General features: G+C 50.3%; 1 protein-coding gene across 5 annotated transcripts in view; it reads left to right on the top strand.

Moving 5' to 3' along the window:
• The first annotated feature begins 7,148 nt into the window (after positions 1–7,148).
• TAF9B (TATA-box binding protein associated factor 9b) overlaps positions 7,149–10,024 on the top strand; it is a 226,161-nt gene continuing 223,285 nt past the window's right edge. For 2 of the 5 annotated variants that reach the window (XM_069612891.1, XM_069612887.1), the window contains exon 1: positions 7,167–7,252. The gene's annotated coding sequence lies outside the window, so the exon portion shown is untranslated. Of the gene's footprint in view, positions 7,257–7,485; positions 7,504–10,024 lie in introns of those variants that run through there. The other 3 variants (XM_069612890.1, XM_069612888.1, XM_069612889.1) reach the window with 3 other exon arrangements.

Here is a 10,024-nt window from a genome sequence, read left to right as displayed (position 1 = left end):
AGATTCACTTGGTAGCTGTGGCTGAGCAGTCAGACTTCCCTCAAGAAGAGTTAGGCAGTATGTGGAGTATACAAAATAGGGCAATTCTACACAGTAAGACAAGCAAACACGCAACAAGGCTTCGGTGTGAAGATATAAAGGTATTTATTTCTGACGACACATCTATATAAAAACACTTTGGCACTAATACGGCAAACAACTTCAATCGCAATTATGAGAAAAAGATCAATCCCTCTAACAATAGTTCGACAAGTCTAGGTTCAACGGCATAACTTATTTGCAGACAGAGGTGTATGCTTTAACCTAGATGGCACTCTAGTATTCGTTAGGTTGGGAGAGAAAAAGGCAGGTTAAGAAATCAACTCGATACCAATACGTGTAAGAACAAAGATGCAAGACAAGAAGACAAGAATCACTGCCGATTCCAAAGTCCGAGTGGGCCTGGCCCACTCGGAGAGAGGCAAAGCGATATGTCCCAAAAAGTATCTTAGTGGAAATGCGTTCGAGTCTTTGTAGCAAATTGTTATCGGCAGATTGGACCAGTTCAGAACAACACGCTTGAGAAAGCTTGGAGGCGACCCTATGGAGAGGCGAGGATTAAGACACTCACTCTATCCGGCAACAAGGGAAGCCAGGCGAACACGGTACCTTGATTGTGGAGAGACAGCTCCGGCAGGGGCAGTTGTTCCTGGTGGTGGATGCACGTCCGGTCTTTGCCAAGAGAAGAGGTGATCTCGCCGTCGAAGGAAAGTGAAGATCGTTGCACCACCAGGGAAGAGACCAGCCGCGGAGTGCTTCGTCACAAGGCACCACCTTTTGGTCGCGGTACAGGGGTAGTGGCTATCCGGTTGCCGAGGTGCTCTGCACGGGCAATTTGACGACTGCATCCTGAGGCGAAGAAAAAGCAAAGGGGACTGGTTGTTCCCACCAGTCGTCGGGAAGTGGCGAGTCGGTTCAGCAGGCCTCCACCGGAGGTGTCGTCGTTGCAGGTCGGCTCAGCTTTATCCTCGTCGGATTCTTAGGTCCTGTGGCGACTTCTCAAGATCCAGTCCCAAAAGCCCTGCTTTTATGCAGAAAACCCCCATTCATTCAGCCTAGCTGTCAATCAAAACACGCTAAGTGGTGAACGGGGAGGCTCACCACTTGGGCCAATCACACCAGAGTGCGACCGGAGTTGGCAAGGCAACTCGGTCCAGGGTGCCTAAACCCCCTCCCACACCCCTGGGGTAACCCAGACAGAATGGCACCACTTTGGAGGGTCTCTGTACAGAAGCCCGCCAAAAGTGGAACAAAGGGCTCAACCTTTGGTTTAGGAGTCACAGAGACGAACACAGACGCCATTTTAAAAACCGAGTTCTGGCAGAAAATACCATCCGATAGACTTATTTAAGATAAGTAAATAGGTGGTATGTTAGAGATTAACGAGGAAAAGTATCAATCTCCAACAATGGGAAGAATCCCATAGGGATATATTCGGGGTCGAATATAACAAGTAGTTTCCACTGCCACCAGTCAAAACTCGCCGAGGGGGGACGGGACAGTGCCCCCTCGAATAACAGACTCAGGAGTAATCGAATTACCCCTACTAGTACGTCCACAATAGGATGGTTTGTACTAGTTCTGTTAGTAAATTTAGGTCTAGTAAAGCCAATGGTGACTTTACATGCCCGGGGAGACAGTAGTCAGTCCCCGGGTATGGAGTCTATGATGGAGGTCCACTAGGACGCCCCAGTGCTACGGCACGGAGGGTGCGTTGTAACACACATAGTAAAACATATGAGACCCTATGGAGTAAAAGACCCCATAGCCCATAGAACACATGGACATTCAAAAGGAATTACACACATTCATGTCCAAGAGTGGGAGAAAAAGAGTCTCACTCTTGGCAGGATGGAAAAAAACAAACTCCAGAAATCCAGCAAAGCTGCTGGGGGACTCACCAGGTTAGGAAATTCAGCTTAAACAGAGAATTCTCCCTAACATGCTGTCTGCAGTCAAAACAAACATGATAACAAGAGACCGGCGGGTCTTCTAATGCAACCATCGCTGCCAACAAGGCCATGGGAATTCATTGCAACAGACTTCATTGTGGAATTACCACCTTCCCGAGGGTACACGACCATCATGGTTACCATAGATTTGTTCACTCATATGGCTCATTTTACACCTCTGTGTAAGTTACCATCCTCGTCCGAACTTGCTGGAATCTTCCTGGAACACATATTTCGTTTACATGGACTCCCTTCCAAGATCATATCTGATCGATGACCTTAGTACATCTCTCAATTCTGGAAACATCTCTGTCGCATTTTGGGAATCCAACGCGCCCTCTCACCTGGTTATCATCCCCAGACCAACGGGGCCACAGAACTTACAAATCATATCCTGGAACAGTATCTTTGATGTTTCGCCACCAAGGTTCAGGATGACTGGTCGCACCGGATACCCGTGGCTGAATTTGCCTACAACAATTCTGACCATTAAGCAATTAAGACCAGCCCCTTTTATTGTAGCCAAGGGTTCCATCCATCAGTTCTACCCTCTGTTCTCTTTCATCCTACGCCAGTACCTACCGTCGACTCCTGGATTGAAACCCTCATCAACGTACACCAAGAGGCCAAAGAAAATTTAGAGAAGGCCAGAACACAGACTAAGAGGTATGCGGATTTAAAAAAGGAGACCAGGTCCTTCTTATGCAATTGGTGATCAAGTCTGGTTGTCCTCGAAATTACTACCCCGGCATCTACGGCCAAACAAGTTGGCCCCTCGGTACTATGGTCCATTTCCCATCAAGGATATTATCAACCCGGTCTCATACCGGTTTTGTCTACCAGACTCTTGGAAGAAAATTCACCCAGTATTCCACACATCTTTACTAAAACCCTACCACCAATCCTCCCGGAAATCCTACCGACCTCCTCCTCTACTGGTCGACAACCAATTGGAATATGAAGTATCTCGAATATGTGACTCCAGGTATAAACGGGGTCAGCTTCAATACCTGGTTGAATGGAAAGGATATCCTCCTAGTGAAAGAACCTGGGAACCACTTTCTAATCTCAAGACTCCTCGACTACTCCGAAGATTTCACCTTATACACCCGGGCAAAACTGGCGGAACAGCTTTTCGGAGGAGGCATGCTGTCATGACCCACAGAACGCGCCCCTTCTGGACTTCCTGGTCCTTGTCACGGCGGGGCTTGCATTCATTGTTTCTCCCAACATGGCCGTATCACGCCTCGCGCCAGCCTTCACGGCGCACATAGTACGTTCCATAAATATGCCACGCCCCCTCGGGTCCACGCGTCTCAATGCTATTGCGAAGTAGTGACCAGACGTGTGCTCCGTAGCTCGCGGTATTATTCCCTTGCTTCTTCCACTCTAACCCAATCCTAGTCCCTTTCCTCCCTTTCTTGTTTCCTGGACTCGTGTGCTAGTTGCGCACCCTGTTATTTCCTGGATTCCTGGACCCCTGCTTCCCGGTACTTGAACGCACGCTGGAGTCGGAAGAGACTTGTGCAGCCTTATTCAAGACTCTAGCAGTACGCAAGAAGGCATTGATCAAGAAATCCAGCAAAGATCGAACTCAGGTGAGAAGGGGGGGGGGGGACTCCTTGACATCCAGACCCACACCAAGATGCTGCATCCCCCTCACCACACTAAGATGCCCCATGCCACCCTTCAGACCCACACCAAGATGGCCCATCCCTCCATTTAGATCCACACCATTGTGCCTCTATCCCTCCCTCCAGACCCAAACAAAAAAGATGCCCCATCCCTCTCCACACCAAGATGCCCCCATCCCTCCCTCCAGACCAATCTGCCCCTATCCCTCCCTCCAGACCACACCAAGAACCCCCATCCCTCCATTCCAGACCCCACTAACTTGCCCAGGCCTCCAAGCCAGTCCCCACCAAGGTGTTCCATCCCTCCCTTTAGACCATACCATGATGCCCCATCCTGCCCTCCAGACCCACACCAAGATGTCCCATCCCTCCATTCCAGATCCCACCAAGATACACCCTCCCATCCAGACCCCACCAAGATGCCCCATCTCTCCCTCTAGACTCATACCATGATGCCCCATCCTCCCTCACACACCAAGATTTCCCATGCCACCCTTCAGACCCACACCAAGATGGCCCATCCCTCCCCCAGACCAATGTGCCCCATCCCTCCCTTTAGACCCGCACCAATGTGCCTATATCCCTCCCTCCAGGCCCAAACCACAATGCCCCATCCTTCTCCACACCAAGATGCCCCCATCCCTCCCTCCAGACCAATGTGCCCCTATCCCACCCTCCAGACCCATACCAAGAAGCCCCATCCCTTCATTCCAGACCCCACTAAGATGCCCAGGCCTCCAAGAAAGTCGCCACCAACCAAGGTGTTCCATCCCTCCCTTTAGGCCCATACCATGATGCCCCATCCTGCCCTCCAGACTCACACCAAGATGCCCCATCCATCCCTTCCAGATCCCACCCCCCATCCAGACCCCACCAAGACGCCCCATCTCTCCATCTAGACTCATAACATGATGCCCCATCCTCCCTCACACAGCAAGAGGCCCCCATCCTGCCCTCTAGACCCACACCAAGATGCCCCATCCCTCTCCACACACCAAGATGCCCCATGCACCTTTCAGACCCACACCAAGATAGCCCATCCCTCCCTCCAGACCAATGTGCCCCCATCCCTCCCTCCAGACCCACACCAAGATGCTCCCCACCTCTCCCCCCAGACTCAGACCAATGTGCCCCTATCCCTCCCTCCAAAGACCACCAATATGCCCCATCCCACCCTCCAGACCCTGATGTCCCATCCCACCCACACCTAGATGACCCATCCGACTCTCCAGACACGCAGATACCTCATGCCACCCTCCAGACCAACAGATTACTCCATCCCTTTATTCCAGACCCCCCCAGGATGCCCCATCCCTCCATTCCAGATCCCACCAAGATGCCCCATCCCTAGACCCATACACTGATGCCCCCCTCCCACCACACACCAAGATGCCCCAAACCTGCCCCCCAGACCCACACCAAGATCCGGTGTCCCTCATTCCACATCCAATCAAGATGCAACTGCTCCCTCTGATCCATACCCCCCCACGATGCCCCCACCCCTCTCTCATGAACCATACCATGATGCCTAATCCTCCCTTCACATAGCAAGTTGCCCCAACCTGCCCCCAGACCCACACCAAGAATCAATATCCCTCTCCACACACCCAGATGCCCCATGTCACCCTTTTCACACCCACACAAATATGCCCACATTCCTCCCTTCAGGCCCAGACAATGTGCCCCTATCTCTCCCTCCAAACCCACAGCAAGATGCCCCCATCCCTCCCTCCCTCTAGACCAGGGGCGCAATGAAACCTACAATTCGGGGGCGGGGGGCTAACTGGTGATGGGAGGGGCTACTTCAGAAACTGGGCAGGGCAAACTTAGTGGCTACGCTCCCTCTGTTCACTCATGCCCCCATTCACTATAGACTCACTCATTCACATGCGCAGCCGGTCCCCCATTCATGATGCACTCCTTCACACACACACATATTTGCACACATTCATACATGAGCCAACATGAAACAATGCTTCCCTCACCTCTCCTCTCTGCTTAAAAAAAAGCAAGTGCTCACATCAGCCCCCTCCCCTCGGATATGAAAGAGCACATGTTATTTGTTAACTAATGGCTAATGTGTGCATTTGATTTTTGTTAGGCAGAGAGGCGAGGGAAGCCTTTAGGTTTAAGTTTAAGTGCGTTTGACAAATGCGATATTCTGCACGAACACAGTAAAACTTTAACGCCGCAAGTTTAAGGAAAGGCTTCCCTCACCTCTCTGCTTAACAAAAAAGTAAGTGCGCACATCAGCTCCCACTCGGGATGAACCTAGGCTAAGATTTCAGGGGAGCTAACCCTTCCAATGTTGGGGAGAGGCACTAACTTCAGAGACTGCCGGGGAGGGGCAAACGTACTTGTGTGGGGGAATCTAACTTATTTACGTATTCTAATGAGACCAGTATAGTTTAGCATCAATGTTGCAAGCAGTTCATTCTCTCCTTCAGATCCAAGACCACACACTTGAGGACTGCTGTAAGAATGAGTTTTCTCCTGCCCCCTCACCCCCCCAATTCCAAGCATTCCCCTGGCATGAAAATACTAATCCCACTTAACGATTGCAATTGCTTAAACATATGAATGCAGGTGCTAATGATGAAATGCTTTAATTGCAGGGCCTTTGTTAACAGCAAAGCCTGGGCACCGTTTAATGTCTGTGTCCAGGTCTGGCCTGCCACGGCTCTGTGGGTCAGCCAGGTCGAGTTAACATAGCCCAACATTTTGGGGGGCTACAGTCCGTTCAGTTCAATGGTGTTGCGCCACTGCTCTAGACCCATACCATGACGCCCCATCCTCCCTCCAGATACAAAGATGCCCCCATCCTGCCCCCCAGACCCACACCAAGATTCCCCATCCCACCCTCTAGATTCTCGAACAACACTGAGATGCCCACGTGCCTCACTCGAAATACACCCAGATAGCCCAGCCGACCCCCTCTAAAATCACCCCATTTTACCATGTTAACCCAAACACACACCATTCATCAATCAACATTAAATAACCCTTTAAATCAGTTCCCTAAACTAGCTTTTATTAGCCCCCTTTCATCAGTTTAACACCACCATCCATTGTCCCATCCACTGTTCCTTTTCTTAGCCCTCCGTACCTGTCACGTTGAATAGATGAAAATGGTTTAAAATAGTAAATGTCATTTCCCGCTCACCCGCATAGCTCCCAACCTTTTTTGTCACCTAGGCGGGTGAAAACACCCGATTTTCTTTTTGGCGGGTGAGAGGCCCATTGAAGTGAATGGGCGTATGAGGGACTTGGCGGGTGATTCGTCTGCTTTGAAGGCGGGTGACACCCGCCAAAAGCGGGTGAGTTGAGAGCTATGCACCTGTCTCCATCTGGTGTCTTGCACAGCCTCTGGCTTCCAGAGGATCTTGCGCGGTATCCCGAGGAAAATGGCAATTTAAAATCTCAGCCACCTGAGAGCACGCACATTCCGGCTGCGTTTGCAGCCTGTTAGCCGCAGTCTTCCCGGTTCCCGCTCACCATGAGGGACATGATGACGTCGGACGCTAAGCTCATGGTAGGGAACGCAACGTGTCCAAAGTCACGTGAAGAAGAGTGGGCGGGGCGTTGCTATGGTCCGTTTCTCTGAAGTGAACTACTAGACATTACCGGGTAGGTAAGGGTACTTGTGTCTTCTTTTCTTTGTTGCCTAAGTAAACTAGTGTGCCAGGTCGGCAAATTATAAGCGATTTTGGGGTTGTTTTTGCCCAAAGTCGCTTATTATATTTGGAGGTCGCTTGTCGCGGTTTTTGTCCGCTTGTTTGATCGTCTGTGCGCGTGTAATTTGGGTTGTGTACATTGCAGTTACGCCCGTTACATGTCGCACAGAGAGTCCTGCACTGGGCTGCTGGATGCACTTTACGGTATGCAATTGCTCGTTTGTCTTGCTCCCTGTATTTTGCTTAGACATTTGGCACTGATGGGATCGTTACCTGCCCACTAGGCGGACCAAGAATGCCAATTGCCTAACAGACTTGTTTTGTGTTTCCAGACAATTCTTTCCACACTCAGCCCTACGTCAAAACACAAACCATTCTTGAAACAATGCAGATACATTGCAAATACAGTCACCAAAGAACAGAAAAGGAGGTCAACTCGAGACGCTTTTCAGTATCCATATTATTCACGCCATGTTTGGCTTTTCCTGTGTATTCCTCTACACAAGATGAAATTATGTTATAGGGTACTGTATATCATTGGCAGTTTTCTACGCGCGTTGTTCATACATTTAAAAAGGTTTACATATGTGTTTTGCCCTTAGGTTTGGTTTGACACTGCTTTTTGAGCGTACTCTATGTGCACGCCCTTTGCGTAAACCCTGCGAGTTGCTTTTTGTGCTCGCCTTTACTGTGCCATATTAGGGTGAACCCTTTCCCCGAGTGCTGCTGCTAATTGTTCCTGCCCACTCCTTTACTCCCACAGGATTTACACTTCCTCTCCATCATCACCAGGCCCGACTCAACGTCTGCCCTGAGTGGCAGTTCAACAGAAACATGTCCAGCTGCTCCACAGAAGTAGCGTCAGAAGTTACAGACGCTGCTTCAGGGCGCGTGGCTTGCTTGCAGTGGATGGAGCTGGTCCAAGCCAGGGCATTTCTGCAGTGCACGCCACGTGTCTGGCTTCAAAGTGGGTTAGAGAGGGATGGAGGGGTGGGGGGTGCACAGCATAAAATCAATACTGCAGAACAATGAAGAACTGTTAAGTCAACCTGCAGCCAAAAGCAGCCCCTCCAGTAGCACACTAAGCCCCTAATGATGGGTCATTAGTGACTTAATGGTTTAGTGCCTGCATTCTGATGGGTGTGGTAGTTGGCGTGCACAAAAGATTACTTGCAGGAGTGCTCCTGAAGTTACACATTGCCCTTTTATAGGCGCCCCTCCCCTACTTTTGTCTGTGGCCCCCTCTGTGCCCCTCCTAAATTTGATTCCTGGTGACGCCATTGTATATACAGCAGGAGTTGTGTACCCGACGAAGGCAGCCTCATTGATATTGGAGCATTTCCCAAGACTTTGAAGGAAACCGAACAATGCATGCTGGAACTTGTCTTAGCAGGGGCATCCCATTGCCTCGCCTCCCCCTCCTCCCACTCTCAGCCCCTGTCAGGCCTGCCCCATTCAGGCCACCCCACGCCCCCTACCCTCCCATCCCCTCCCCACACACCAGCAGGGGTGCATTACTGAGAAATAACAGGCAAACACCATTTTTAAAGTTGGAAATCTTAATGCCACAGTAGCTTTATTTGCATAAAGTCAAGGAGTTATTTTACAGGCGATTTGTGAATTCACCACACCACAGGTTCTTCTACGCTGTGTGAGGCTTTCTGGGATATGCGGCCCTCCCCCACCGTCAGTGTCCGGTGGACGCTTCTGGTTGAGCCCGGCCCTTGCTGCCAGCTTCTCTCTACCCATTTGTTTGCATTGACTTTTTCTTGATATTTCCCCGTTGTCTTATCTTGCCGTTTCTTACTCCCAGACACACTTACCCGGTGTCCTAGTAGCCCCGTTTCTAGCTATACAGACACACCCTTTCCGGTGTCCAAATATCACATTACTACCTATACAGACACCACCTTTCCAGTGCCCAAATATCACAGTTATAGCCTATACAGACACAACTATTCAGGTTCACAACTATCACGTTCCTCCCCTTTCCCAGGGGCGGGCCCTTCCTTCCTCTGAGGAGGGGGAGGAGGTTGGCTGGGCAACCCCCACTAAGGGCCGGCGCCCGCTATGCCTCCTGCGTCGGCGCGTTCGCCCGCCATTTCCATGTTTTCATTAATGTGAAACGACACAACCTAATATGAAAAGTGTAATGGATAAACAAATGGTGCAGAATAAACGTACTTCTAGGGATATGGCGCATGTTGCTACATTGCACGCCTTGCAGGAACTATATGTAGTTGCTACAGGAGTCCACATACATCGGTCGGCCTGAGCCCTTGTAGTCACTTGGAATCTGCAGACTGGATAGTCCACTGTACCATAGTACAATTGTGCTGATATTCGGAATGTGCAATGATAGTTTGATCGAATGTTGCAGCTGGCTGCCTCTGTATGGGGATCCTATTTTAAGGCAACTTACTGCCTTTATAGACTGTCACTCCTATGGCGGCCAACCGTCTGCCCGTATTTTGTGGGACTGTCCCTAATAGATCATCCCCACTTTGCTTTGCCAGATGAAAACCTTCCCAGCTTTTGCGCATACTTTCGTGTGAAGGTTGGAGCACAGGGGCGAAGAGCTGCAGGTGTCTGTGGATGATGAGAAATTCGAAGGCTGCCTCATTCTTCATGATGTGGACTAATGACTGTGGTTTTAAAACCGAAGGGAGATTTGTTTTGGTTCACATAATTGTGCATGTTGCTGCTGTGACCGTCTATGTATGAT

The sequence above is a fragment of the Ambystoma mexicanum genome, chromosome 5p, assembly GCF_040938575.1.
Source record: "Ambystoma mexicanum isolate Mex_15411 chromosome 5p, UKY_AmexF1_1, whole genome shotgun sequence".
Classification (NCBI taxonomy): domain Eukaryota; kingdom Metazoa; phylum Chordata; class Amphibia; order Caudata; family Ambystomatidae; genus Ambystoma; species Ambystoma mexicanum.
This window is presented reverse-complemented; position numbering and strand designations above follow the sequence as displayed.